Source organism: Eurosta solidaginis, chromosome 4, assembly GCF_040869045.1.
Source record: "Eurosta solidaginis isolate ZX-2024a chromosome 4, ASM4086904v1, whole genome shotgun sequence".
In the NCBI taxonomy this organism is placed as follows: Eukaryota; Metazoa; Arthropoda; class Insecta; order Diptera; family Tephritidae; genus Eurosta; species Eurosta solidaginis.
In genome coordinates this window covers 181,524,522-181,539,227 of record NC_090322.1, presented here as the reverse complement: position 1 = coordinate 181,539,227, position 14,706 = coordinate 181,524,522, and the positions used below count along the sequence as shown (strand labels likewise).

Sequence of the window (14,706 nt, the reverse complement as noted above, 5' to 3'; positions counted from 1 at the left end):
TGATTCGAACTTAACAGAGGGCAAATAAGAGGATTTGCAGTAAAATCGTTACAGTATCAACTTTTTATACTCAGCTGAGCAGAGCTCACAGAGTATATTAACTTTGTTCCCATAACGGTAATCCGCAGCGGCATAAACTAATCGAGATAGATATAGACTTCTATATATCGAAATGATCTGTGCGAAAAAAGAAATTTTTGTTTAGCAATGTCCGTCCGTCCGTCCGTCCGTCCGTAAACACTATAACTTGAGTAAATTTTGAGGTATCTTGATGAAATTTGTTATGTAGGTTCCCGGGCACTCATCTCAGATCGGTATTTAAAATGAACGAAATCGAACTATATCCACGCCCACTTTTTCGATATCAAAAATTTCGAAAATCCCAAAAAGTGCGATAATTCATTACAAAAGACGGATAAAGCGATGAAACGCGGTAGGTGGTTTGACCTTATGACGTAGAATAGAAAATTAGTAAACAATGGGCGTGGCAATGTCCACTTTTGAAAGATGGTAATTTGAAAGTTTTGCAAGCCGTAATTTGGCAGTAGTTGAAGATATCATGATGAAATTTGGCAAGAGCGTTACTCCTATTCCTATATGTGTACTAAAGAAAAATTAGTAAAATCGGATGACGAACACGCCCACTTAAAAAACAAAAGTTTTTTTTAAGTCAAATTATAACAAAAAATTTAATATCTTTTCAGTATATAAGTAAATTATGTCAACATTCAACTCCAGTAATGATATGGTGCAACAAAATACAAAAATAAAAGAAAATTTCAAAATGGGCGTGGCTCCGCCCTTTTTTATTTAATTTGTCTAGAATACTTTTAATGCCTTAAGTCGAACAAAAATTAACCAATCCTTGTGAAATTTGGTAGGGGCATAGATTCTATGACGATAACTATTTTCGGTTGAAGCTGCGCCCAGTTTTTATACACAGTCGACCGTCTGTCGTTCCGCTCGGCCCTTAACACGATAACTTGAGCAAAAATCGATATGTGCTTACTAAACATAGTTCACGTACTTATCTGAACTCACTTTATCTTGGTTTAAAAAATGACCGAAATCCGACTATGACCACGCCCACTTTTTCGATATCGAAAATTACGAAAAATGAAAAAAAAATGCCATAGTTCTATACTAAATATGAAAAAACGGATGAAACATTGTAATTGGATTGGTTTATTATGCAAAATATAACTTTAGAAAAAACTTTGCAAAATGGGCGTGACACCTTCCATATTAAGTACATAGAATAAAATGAAAAAGTTCTGCATCAAAAGCCTTTGGAATCTTGGCAGGAATACTGTTCGTGGTATTACATATATAAATAAATTAGTGGTACCCGACAGATGATGTTCTGGGCCACCCTGGTCCACATTTTGGCCGATATCTCGAAAACGCCTTCACATATACAAGTAAGGGACACTCCCTTTTAGAACCCTCATTAATACCTTTAATTTGATACCCATATCGTACAAACACATTTTAGAGTCACCCCTGGTCCACCTTTATGGCACTATCTCGAAAAGGCGTCCACCTATAGAACTAAGGCCCACTCCCTTTTAAAACCCTCATTAATACCTTTGATTTGATACCCATATCGTACAAACACATTTTCGAGTCACCCCTGGTCCACCTTTATGGCGATATCTCGAAATGGCGTCGACCTATATAACTAATGCCTACTATCTTTTAAAATACTCATTAACGTCTTTCATTTGATTCCCATATCGTACAAGCACATTCTAGAGTCACCCCTGGTCCACCTTTATGGTGATATCCCGAAATGGCGTCCACCTACAGAACTATGGCCCACTCCCTTTTAAAATACTCTTTAATACCTTCCATTTGATACCCATGTCATACAAACACATTTCAGCGTTACCCTAGGTTAATTTTGCTACATGATGATTTTCCCTTATTTTGTCTCCAAAGCTCTCAGCTGAGTATGTAATGTTCGGTTACACCCGAACTTAGCCTCCCTTACTTGTTACTTCTGTTTACGCTTCCCATCAAATATGTGTTCTACTTTCAATCCGATACACTCCTAATTTTTTCTCGTTAATATGGCAGCATCTATTCATTTTGACAGCTGCTTATTCGTTCGTGTCAATTATAATTGGTTAACAGCAAAACGGAAAATATTTTTCGATCGTAGATAATTTTTGAGCAAAGCTCATAATAAAAGTTGAAAAAGCTGTAAAATTCATTGTGGTAAAACGTTAGAGGACAGCCAATAAAGGATGTGCTATTGGTAAAGTGTTTAAAAGTGAATTTTACAATAAAATCACCAATTTTGTAAAATGAGCTAGAGCTAGCTGCTGCTGACGACGAAGGCAAATGCTAGCGCTAGCGTTGAAGCAAAGAGGATAAATATAATAAGAGGCGTCAATCGCTGATTTGAAAAATGTGTGATTTTCTTCTAGTTGTAACAATATTTTCTCGATGGATTCTATGACTGGGTCGGCGATTCTTCTTTGTGTCTGTCCGCTGTTTGCTTGAGAAACGCGGCGAAAATAAAAATCTCTTTGAGTGCGTTTTGAGTTATTTGGCTAAAGTGTATGAAAGAATTTTGTAGGCTGTCTTGTTTTGATTTCGTATACAAAACTCATTGTGATCATTTTCATGTCATAAAAATGTGTTCATTCAACCAAATCTCAACTTTCATTTAAAATGATATGCTGAGGTAGTCAAGATGAAATGTGTCACTTTCTTTTTTTTTGCAAGTCAAAAAATTTTATTGAAAACGTTGCAAAGTACACTTTAACTTTTGTGTGGGAAGCCTCATTAGTCATGACTCCATTCTTCCATGCCGAAAAATATTTCGAGCGATCAGGAAGCCAAGTTGTAATGACCCAATGCTTCTTTTCAGAGCATGTTTCAATTTTTCCACTTTAAAACCCAAAAGCGCAGGGATTATACAAATTTTAATTTTTGTCTCTTGATCAATTTTATATGCGCATTTTGCACTATTTTAAATAGTGTTAATGATAAATATGGCTGCATACAAAACTGTAAAAATCTTCCACATAGTGGCAATTGATTGAATTGGAATTTATTAAAGGTTGTTGGTAAAAATGTATTTATGTACATTAACAACGTTTTGCCGACGGCAAACGCTTATGCCCAATTCTCAATGAAATTAAAGATTTATTGGGTTTTTATCTGGACTATGGGTGGGAGAGTTGTTGGGTAAGTATTACTCAAAGCCTTGTTTTATCAGCCAAGTCGAAAGATAAATGCACTTGACCAGCATAAATTCCACCCTTAAAAATGTATGTATATGCATATATAAACAAGAAGCATGTGCCTGTCGATCAGCTGTTGAGCATTGTATCATTGAATGTATATGTATGAAAATACAAAGCAAAGCAAAAAGTACAAATGTATATACATACATATAATACTCCAAGTAAAGGCAGACATGCATAAAAACTTTGGTCGCTTTGATACTGTGGCAGCGTCTTAAGATATTAATAAAACAACTTGCCACTTTCCGCGTTATGAAGCGACCAAATCATTTATGTAAATTCGCGTATACGGAGATGTATATGCAAATATCAATGCTCGTAGCAATTAGCCGATGAAATACAATAGGCACGAGCCAAATTATCAAAAGTATTCATATTTGATTATTATCAAATTTTCTCAAGTTTACAAAAACTCAAATGGCTGAGATCTCTACTTCACGAAAACTCGATATAAAACAAAAAATAACTCTAACCAAAAAAATACTCATTTGCTCCGGCGAAAAAAGTATTGTGCGGCGATTTTACGGAAGAGAAGCACAAAGGTAAAGCGCGACCCAGTCAGGCTGGTACATTTCTTTAATTTTGCAGCGAGTGATTCTGCCAGTCTTGGCGAGCTGACTCCTCTTATTTATTTATCCTCTTTGGTTGAAGCAAACGATCGGTCAACCAGCTGGTGCGGTTGGCAATAGATATTGGTAGTGGAAGTAGCAGAAGCGTGCTATTCGTGTGGTGTTTAATTATTACCTGGCAGCTTGTATAATGTGACTAGAGGCAAAATGATGTTATTACAATGCAGTCGCAGTACAAACAAATACAATAACTTTAATGAAAATTGTATGTGCGCGTGACGATGCAGTTGATGCATCAAGGAATGTGAATGATCTACAAGCAAACAGTGATCACTAAGTGTACACATTAATAAAAGAAAGGGCAATGTCAAAGAGGATAAATAAATAAGAGGAGTCAGCTCGCCAAGACTGGCAGAATCACTCGCTGCAAAATTAAAGAAATGTACCAGCCTGACTGGGTCGCGCTTTACCTTTGTGCTTCTCTTCCGTAAAATCGCCGCACAATACTTTTTTCGCCGGAGCAAATGAGTATTTTTTTGGTTAGAGTTATTTTTTGTTTTATATCGAGTTTTCGTGAAGTAGAGATCTCAGCCATTTGAGTTTTTGTAAACTTGAGAAAATTTGATAATAATCAAATATGAATACTTTTGATAATTTGGCTCGTGCCTATTGTATTTCATCGGCTAATTGCTACGAGCATTGATATTTGCATATACATCTCCGTATACGCGAATTTACATAAATGATTTGGTCGCTTCATAACGCGGAAAGTGGCAAGTTGTTTTATTAATATCTTAAGACGCTGCCACAGTATCAAAGCGACCAAAGTTTTTATGCATGTCTGCCTTTACTTGGAGTATTATATGTATGTATATACATTTGTACTTTTTGCTTTGCTTTGTATTTTCATACATATACATTCAATGATACAATGCTCAACAGCTGATCGACAGGCACATGCTTCTTGTTTATATATGCATATACATACATTTTTAAGGGTGGAATTTATGCTGGTCAAGTGCATTTATCTTTCGACTTGGCTGATAAAACAAGGCTTTGAGTAATACTTACCCAACAACTCTCCCACCCATAGTCCAGATAAAAACCCAATAAATCTTTAATTTCATTGAGAATTGGGCATAAGCGTTTGCCGTCGGCAAAACGTTGTTAATGTACATAAATACATTTTTACCAACAACCTTTAATAAATTCCAATTCAATCAATTGCCACTATGTGGAAGATTTTTACAGTTTTGTATGCAGCCATATTTATCATTAACACTATTTAAAATAGTGCAAAATGCGCATATAAAATTGATCAAGAGACAAAAATTAAAATTTGTATAATCCCTGCGCTTTTGGGTTTTAAAGTGGAAAAATTGAAACATGCTCTGAAAAGAAGCATTGGGTCATTACAACTTGGCTTCCTGATCGCTCGAAATATTTTTCGGCATGGAAGAATGGAGTCATGACTAATGAGGCTTCCCACACAAAAGTTAAAGTGTACTTTGCAACGTTTTCAATAAAATTTTTTGACTTGCAAAAAAAAAGAAAGTGACACATTTCATCTTGACTACCTCAGCATATCATTTTAAATGAAAGTTGAGATTTGGTTGAATGAACACATTTTTATGACAAGTGAAGGTCAATAATATTCCTACATTGTTAATAGAAAATGATCACAATGAGTTTTGTATACGAAATCAAAACAAGACAGCCTACAAAATTCTTTCATACATTTTAGCCAAATAACTCAAAACGCACTCAAAGAGATTTTTATTTTCGCCGCGTTTCTCAAGCAAACAGCGGACAGACACAAAGAAGAATCGCCGACCCAGTCATAGAATCCATCGAGAAAATATTGTTACAACTAGAAGAAAATCACACATTTTTCAAATCAGCGATTGACGCCTCTTATTATATTTATCCTCTTTGGCAATGTGACTCAAGATAGCGCAATTTATATCTATGCGTATGTATGTATCGTTCTTTATTGGTTATTTGGTTGCTGACGAAAAAGTGCACAAGTTGGAGAAACAATTTTTACTTTATGACCGTTCAATAACCATTTTAGGACAATAATAATAAAAACTCATCGTTCATTGTTCTCCATCGATGATTCGTTCCAACTTGGCGATAATATAAATTTTCTTTATTTTTTGTATAACTGTTGTTTACCGCATAAAAAGTGGCTTGTTTTACTTAAAAAGTAAAATGCATTTTATGATTGCCTAGGCCCTACGCAATGTGAGATCGTCACAAGTGGCCACATTCCCCTCCTAATTTTCTGTATAACCATATAAGTATATTGTATTTATGTATAACTGTGCTTAAGTATGCTACATGTTCTCATATGTATATGTATGCAATCTGACCAGTTATAGCCGTAAAATTGTAAATAAAAGTCAACAAACGAAAACTCAGATCAATTTTAAACTTGACTAAATATTGACGGTCGGGTTCAAGTTCCATTTATGATATATTTACATATTTCTAGCCGTGCTTGTTATATACATATACATAGATACTCCTATGTCGAATATAATAGAATCATGATATTATGCAGGATCTAACTACTGCGCAGAGATGTGCGTCAATAGTTTGAGATTTCATTCCTTCGATCCAAAGGTTTCCGGTAACACTTGTAACACTGCAACATAGCGATTAGATTTTATAATTCGCCAACTTAGAGGAGAACCAACATTGGACATCATTCAATGAACAAGAAAATTGCTGACCAAAAAAAACACTCCACGTAGATCAATTATTGATTACCCCTGCGGCAGGTATGCATGTCATAAGAGGCGACTAAAACACCAAAATGATCCAAGGGGTTGTGTAGCGCACCACTTTCAAGTGGTTGCCAGCGCAATTTATTGCTTCTACAACCTAATTGTCAGCCTCACCTACCGGCGGATCCTGTTTCTTGAGCAGCAGAGCCTCTGGCGACACCAAGTTCCACTAGAGGGTGTGGGTGGCATGGCCAGGAAGGTTCAATGTGTTCATATTAAATCGTTCCCGAGATGTTCGGGGTTGTACCTTAGTTGCGCTTGTTACCGAAACGAAGCGGATCTATGTCTTATCGCTACAACAACATCAATAACAACCCCATATCTCTTTCAGACAGTGCCTCACCAAATATTTACATATTTGCCATTTCACAAAATGTAGCTGCACCAGCAATGTTTCTATTAATTTTTACATAGCCGCATTTGATTTAATTTATTAATGTGTCTAGCAAATGTCAGTCAATTGGCAGTTGACCTGTCATGAAAAGCATTCAGCCAGACCCCTCTCTCAAAGTCGGTAGCTGCTCCATTGTGTGTAAATACCACCTAGTAAACATTCGGGCTTGAGCCATATTAGACTTTAAGTTGATAACTAGCATTCTTCTCAAATCTCAAGCTTGTTTTTTAAAGTCGCTGTTTACACATAACAATTTTTGTTGCCGAAATTTGTTACTTGGTGAAGAGGGGTGACGAGGAAAGCGAACGGGCACCGAATTTCTTGTAATCGGCGACTTGCTTTCTGCTGTATTTCTTCTGTTTTCAAATTTTGGTCTTAGTAATTTTTTTATTTGAGGAAATTTTTGGTAATTTTTAAGACAAATTTTTATAACTTTAATTGATATTTCTAATGTTTCACAATAATTTTTATATTCAGCCGAGCAGAGCTCACAGAGTATATTAACTTTGTTCGCATAACGGTAATCCGTAACAGCATAAAATAATCGAGATAGATATAGACTTCTATATATCAAAATGATCTGGGCGAAAAAAGAAATTCATTTAGCCATCCGCCCGTAAACACGATAACTTGAGTAAATTTTGAGGTATCTCAATGAAATTTGGTATGTAAGTTCCTGGGCACTCATCTCAGATCGCTATTTAAAATTAACAAAGTCGGACTATAACCAATCCCACTTTTTCGATATCGAAAATTTCGAAAAACCGCAAAAGTGCGATAATTCATTACCAAAGACGGATAAAGCGATGAAACTAGGTAGGTAGGTTGGCCTTATGACTCAGAATAGAAAATTTTTAAAATTTTAGACAATGGGCGTGGCACCGCCCACTTTTAAAAGAAGGTAAACCAATAGTTTTGCAAGCCGTAATTTGGCAGTCGTTGAAGATATCATGATGAAATTTGGCAGGAACGTTACTCCTATTACTATATAGTATGTGCTAAATAAAAATTAGCAAAATCGGATGACGAGCACGCCCACTTAAAAAAAAAATTTTTTTAGTCAAATTTTAACAAAAAATTGAATATCTTTACAGTATATAAGTAAATTATGTCAACATTCAACTCCAGTAATGATATGGCGCAACAAAATACAAAAATAAAAGAAAATTTCAAAATTGGCGTGGCTCCGCCCTTTTTCAATTACAGTGGAGTCTGGATATAGTGAACTAATTTCTGCAAGGCCTGTTTACAGTATCTATTATTCACTATATTAAGTTTGAAATTTTTTTTAACTTGGTTTATTAGCTTTAAATTCATGTTTGCTTATGTAAACAAAACAGATTATTTGTATAAAATAATATTTTGAAAAATACATACATATTATTTTAAAGAATTTACTTATAGATGTTTGCTTTTTGTGTTCGGAAATAGCGTAGACTTTTCAGTACTAGCATGCCAGCATGGTCAGTGGTGTTAGCTTCAGACCATGCGATAGCTATATCGAAGCTTTTAATGGACTCAGTAGCTTTTATTGAATTTTCGATCTGTCCTTCGCCTTGGCTGTCATCACCAGATTCTTCAGTTTGTTTTGTTTTTTTTTTAACAGTTTATGCTTGCTGTTGCGTTTAGAACTTTGTTCATTATTTCGAGTTTTCGATAGTTCACTCTTTAGAGTACTCAATGTAAATTTTTAGGCGTTCACTATATAGAGGTGTTCATTATACCGGGGGTTCACTATACCCAAACTCCACTGTAAATTGTCTAGAATACTTTTAATGCCATAAGTCGAACAAAAATTTACCAATCCTTGTGATATTTGGTATGGGCATAGATTCTACGACGATAACTGTTTTCTGTGAAAATAGGCGAAATTGGTTGCAGCCACGCCCAGTTTTTATACACAGTCGACCGTCTGTCCTTCCGCTCGGCCGTTAACACGATAACTTGAGCAAAAATCGATATATCTTTACTAAACTTAGTTCACGTACTTATCTGAACTCACTTTATCTTGGTGTAAGAAATGGCCGAAATCCGACTATGACGACGCCCACTTTTTCGATATCGAAAATTACGAAAAATGAAAAAAAAATGCCATAATTCTATACGAAATAAAAAAAAGGGATCAAACATAGTAATTGGATTGGTTTATTGACGCAAAATATAACTTTAGAAAAAACTTTGTAAAATGGGTGTGCCACCTACCATATTAAGTAGAAGAAAATGAAAAAGTTCTGCAGGGCGAAATAAAAAGCCCTTGGAATCTAGGCAGGAATACTGTTCGTGGTATTACATGTATAAATACATTAGCGGTACCCGACAGATAATCTTCTGGGTCACCCTGGTCCACATTTTGGTCGATACCTAGATAAAGCCTTCACATATACAACTACCACCACTCCCTTTTAAACCCTCATTAATACTTTTAATTTGATACCCATATCGTACAAACACATTGTAGTCACCCCTGGTCCACCTTTATGGCGAAATCTCGAAGAGGCGTCCACCTATAGAACTAAGGCCCACGCCCTTTTAAAATACTCATTATCACCTTTCGTTTGATACCTATATTGTACAAACGCATTCTAGTCAACCCTATTTTAGAACAGGGGGTAAGGGGCTAAGAATATACCCGCGGTGGGTATACCTGTCGTAAGAGGCGACTAAAATACCAGATTCAAGGGGTGTGTAGCGCAACCCTTCAAGTTGCCAGCGCAATATATAGCTTCTCCAAACCCAATTGTCAACCTCACCTATCCGCGGCGAATCCTCTTTCACTAACAGACGAGGCTCTGGCGACCCCAAGCTCCTCATGGAACTTGGGGGTGGGAAGGGAGGGGATGGCCTGAAGGTTTAATGTGCCCACATAAATCGTTCCCGAGATGGTCGGGCTAGCACCTTAATGGTGCTGTGGTACCGGAGCGTACCGGATCTGTATCCGGCAAAGGACCATCACATCGATAACACTCCCCAAAGCCTTCGGGGAGCAACCTTATCGCTACAACAACAACAACAACAGTCACCCCTGGTCCACCTTTATGGCGATTTCTCGAAAAGGCGTCCACGTGTAGAACTATGGTGCACTCCCTTTTAAAATACTCTTTAATACCTTCCATTTGATACCAATGTCATACAAACACATTCCAGGGTTACCCTAGGTTCATTTTCCTACATGGTGATTTTCCCTTATTTTGCATCCAAAGCTCTCAGCTGAGTATGTAATGTTCGGTTACACCCGAACTTAGCCTTCCTTACTTGTTTAATATAACTTTTATTTCACTATTTCCTTTGCATAAACTCGCTTGATTAGAGTAAGAGCACTGGCTTCGACACACACACATTCGCATTTCTAAGCACTCGTCTGAAAGACAAATGGAGGGGTCGATCTACGGTTTGAGGTGTAAATGTTGGCGTTTAAATGCAAACAAATATTAGAATTAAAATTCGTGTTTACATTGAATTTTTGCAAGTTTATATCGCCTTGGTGTTTTTGTTTTCGCGTTTTGGGGTTGAGGTAACAAAGCATATTCTCGATAGGTTTAAACTGTCTTTTGGCAGTTACGCTGTACAGTGTACACACATATATACAAGTACATAAATACATACATATGTATGTAATTATTTATAAATATATGAAAATATATGGCTGCTAGATAAACATAAGTATGAGTGTTAAAAAAAAATTAAAAGTAATATTTATTTGGTTTGTGAATTGTTATGCTCATATTTATACGCAACTAAGTACATACCTATTAATATACATAAAAAGACACAGTTTCAGGTGAAAACATGTGGTTTACTCCATAGTGGCGGGTGTGACCCTTCAACATAAATTTTGAATTATGCGGCAGCAAACTTCTATAGTAGATATTTCTTATAGAATTCTTACATTGTGTTTAGTTGTTGTTGTAAGCGATAAGTACACTCCCCGAAACTCGAAGTAGTTCGATGCCGCTTGGCATTTGTACTTCTAATAAGAAATAAATCTTTAAAACCATCATTTGAAGTTTGATAGACATCAGTAGACTTAATAATCAAAGCAAAATTTTAAAAATTATCTGTTAAATCGCATGAGAGACTCTAAAGACTTTGCTTCGGTGAACCCTTTTTAAGTTTTTTCTTTTAAGAATGTATCTACATATATAAATGGCTATGTTAACAATTGTTTGAAACAGAAATGTGTAGCAAAGGTAAGTAAACACGACACTCCAATAAAAATGTTTGCTTTCCTTGAAATGTGACGGATGTGACATTCGGCGGGTGAAATTAGCATAATGATTGGAAAGTATCTAAGAACGTTGTCAAACATTCACATTTTGCATCGTGGCATATGTAGTGTAATGTGCTCCCACACCCCATGCAAGTTATGGGGAGTGCAGATACCCAATGTGGATAGTACTTTGGCGAACATAGCTTAGATACTTATGTACTAGGTAGCTCGACTATCCCGGGAAAGATTTGATATGACCGCGGCTACTATTTCATCCCATCCCCTACCTCTTTGTTACTTAGAGAGCTTTTGCATGCTTAGCAAAAAAAAAATTGCCACAAGAGATACGAACTTAATCTAGCTTACTTAATTCCCTTCCTCAATTCGTAAACGACTTAAAACTGTTAGCTATACTGCAGCAGATAGGAATCTATACTAAAGAAACTTTTTATTTTAGTAACAAGCTCTTTAAATAGCTTCCTGAGATACGAAGTTATTAATGACTTTTATGAGATATGTCCTTGTTAACAAAACTTTTGCGTTACGACACATGTATGCGTACGCATACATTAGAGCTCTTGATAATCGACGATTCCAATAATCGATTAGTCGATTTGCAAAAGTTGTTTAGTAAAATTTTCGATTATCACTAACTATTTGTTTGCTTCGATTAATGACAGATTCGACTATTCGAATAGTTTTTTTTTCGTAAATTTACATAAGTTCTTCTATTTGTGAAGACGTTGAGTTATTCTAGGCCATCTGCAGCTCACATATTTTGCAATTTGCTTCATTAGCTAAACAAGCGTCCTGGTATACATTCACATTTGTACCAAAATTTTGCTCATTTATGTACGTGCGGACGACAACTAGATTTGAGAAGTTATATATGTATTACTTTCGATATCTTCTTGATAAAGTTACTATTCCGAAGATCCCATGTTCAAGTGACGGGACAACTAACATCAGAAATACTTTAGAACATTTTTTCTTTATGGAGTTCTTTCTCGGTAGTGGTCTGGCAAGCTCTAAATAGCATTTCAGCAAAAATTGGTATGCCTTTGCGATACATACAAATCGTTATCTTAATTCACAAAGGCCTTAACCAACAGATTTTTCGAAACTGCGTTTTCACAGATTTTGGTATAATATATTAAAATACACCTCCAGTAAAACTTTTATGGAGTTGAAACAAATACCAGCGGAGTATTGCCACTTTTTAAAAGCCATTTCTGCATTAAATGAATGTAAAAATAAAACGTTTTTGCTTCTCCTGTAATATTTTAAATTTCATGGTTAGGGCCTTTGCGAGTTAAGCTAACGATATGCATATTATGGCGAATACTCGCATTTCGATACATCACTATGCTGCTAGTAAATAAATGCAGAACAACATCAAAGCAAGCAGCCACACATACATGCAAAGAGCGAAGAGAATATTTCACATACACATGTATTCAGCAGCTAAGAGCGAAAAATAAAGAGAAACATGTGTCCATGCAATCATCACTTCAGAGATGTTATTACTTACACATACACACGCATATAACTAGACAAACGTGAATACAAGATGCAGAAATGAGAAATAAATAAGCAGCTGTTCGAGAAGGCTGTTCGGGAAAAGTTTAGACCCTAGAAGAAATAGGTGAACGAGGCAACTGAGAGTATAAAAGTAGCACAATCTCAGGAATACTCAATCAGTTTGATTTTAGAAAGCTACAAGTAAAGTCAGCGAGTAATTTAATTGTGTAGTACTACTACAGTATAGTTGTAAATAAAAAACATTCTGCCTTACTGAATATTTGAGTTATTTATTCGTTAGTTTAGCGATTCGCATGATGGTGCAAAATAATACAGAATTTTCCTTAAATTCGTTACAATATCTACGTAGGTCCATCTATTTGTAGTAAATATTAAAATGCAGCACAAATTAATATTGAAACTCGATATTTATCTAATCTGATCTGATTAATGCTATAGTTAGCCTACTCTCGATCTCCAATGATGCATTTCCATGAATAAAAAAAAGCAAATGAAAACAAAAAATAATAATTGAATTATTTGTTAGCTTCTTTATTTTGATTACGAAAAAAAATTCCATGTGAAAAAGTTCTAGCTAACATTGCTTTAAACTGTATACAATTTTTTTTGTTTGTTCCCATATAGGTTCAAAACGTTTATTTCTGGGAACAGGTATGTTCAAAAGTGATTCATGTTCAATATGGAACTTTGTAATTTGATCTATTTTTCTTGAAAATGCTGTTTCGTTTGTATTGATATCCTTTTTGGAGCGTGAGATAATCTTGTCAGAAATCTAAAATAATGTTCTCGTTTATCAGACGCGCTTATTGTTCTAAAACGGCCTATATGAGCAAAGGAGTTCTTGTTGGGAGAACAAACTAAACCAATTTTTTTATTTTTATTTTTATTTTTTTTCAAAACCATCCGATCTCAAAATTATTTCTAAATTGGCGTATCTCCATACATCTTCGAAATTTGTTACAAACGAATTAGAAAATACTTAAGGCGTTTCGTTTACTGAGGCTTAGCGTTTTCTAACCTGTCGGTTCGTTTGAAAATTATAAAGCCTATGTTTGAGAAATCAGTCTAATATACGTACATATATATTTGAATAACTGCATGACTGTAAAAAATATGTTTCCGCATTTTTTATAGTTTTCACAATCACCCACCAAAAAACGTATACCCGATTTCGTTTGATCAAAAGTCTTTAAACAGCACCAATTCCTTATGTATCACCCACCAAAAAACGTATACCCGCTTTCGTTTGATCAAAAGTCTTTAAACAGCACCAATGCCTTATGTATCAGGCTGATGACAATGCAATGTGAGGTTTGGATAGGCCCTTGTTATAAGACATTGAAGCACCACATTATTATTATTTATTTATTATCTTATTATTGTGTTTATTTCTTATTCAAAAAAACAATGCTTCTACCCTAAGGCAGCACTCCACAATTAGCCATGCATGCTTTATAGAATTCCACCTCGTTAGCCCGCAATTTAATTTAAACAGCTGACAAATATGATGAAAGCTCAGTATACTACGTCTGAGAGGGCGCTTAGTTTTATTTGTTTATGATCTTGCAATACCTTATACGATTGTTTGTTGGGTATGTCTAGGTCCATACATACATACATTTTCCATATTATTCTATATAATTTTCAGATGTTGTGAATCTAATTTCGCTATAATTTTATTGTCTTATTTAACATTTAAAAACATGGAAATATTTACATTAGACTGGGTCGTTTTATTAACCTATATCACGCCATCGATTTTTCGATAGGATTTGGGCTCAGGAAAAAAAGTTCCACTGCGCATACCCAAAAAATAATTTTCGAGCCTGCGAAATTTCTTTTTTTTTTTACTTTTTTTCGACTTTGATTTTTAAGGTTTTTTTTCATGACCTACTAAAAAAATTTTCATTTGATTGTAAAATTTTCATGTATTATTTTTTTGGGT

At 35.2% G+C, this 14,706-nt stretch overlaps 1 protein-coding gene across 10 annotated transcripts in view; it reads left to right on the top strand.

Annotated features, from left to right (window-relative positions):
• The first annotated feature begins 2,125 nt into the window (after nt 1–2,125).
• Stim (stromal interaction molecule) overlaps nt 2,126–14,706 on the top strand; it is a 95,402-nt gene continuing 82,821 nt past the window's right edge. For 7 of the 10 annotated variants that reach the window (XM_067784074.1, XM_067784076.1, XM_067784071.1 and 4 more), the window contains exon 1: nt 2,126–2,260. The gene's annotated coding sequence lies outside the window, so the exon portion shown is untranslated. Of the gene's footprint in view, nt 2,261–5,784; nt 5,803–14,706 lie in introns of those variants that run through there. The other 3 variants (XM_067784073.1, XM_067784067.1, XM_067784069.1) reach the window with 3 other exon arrangements.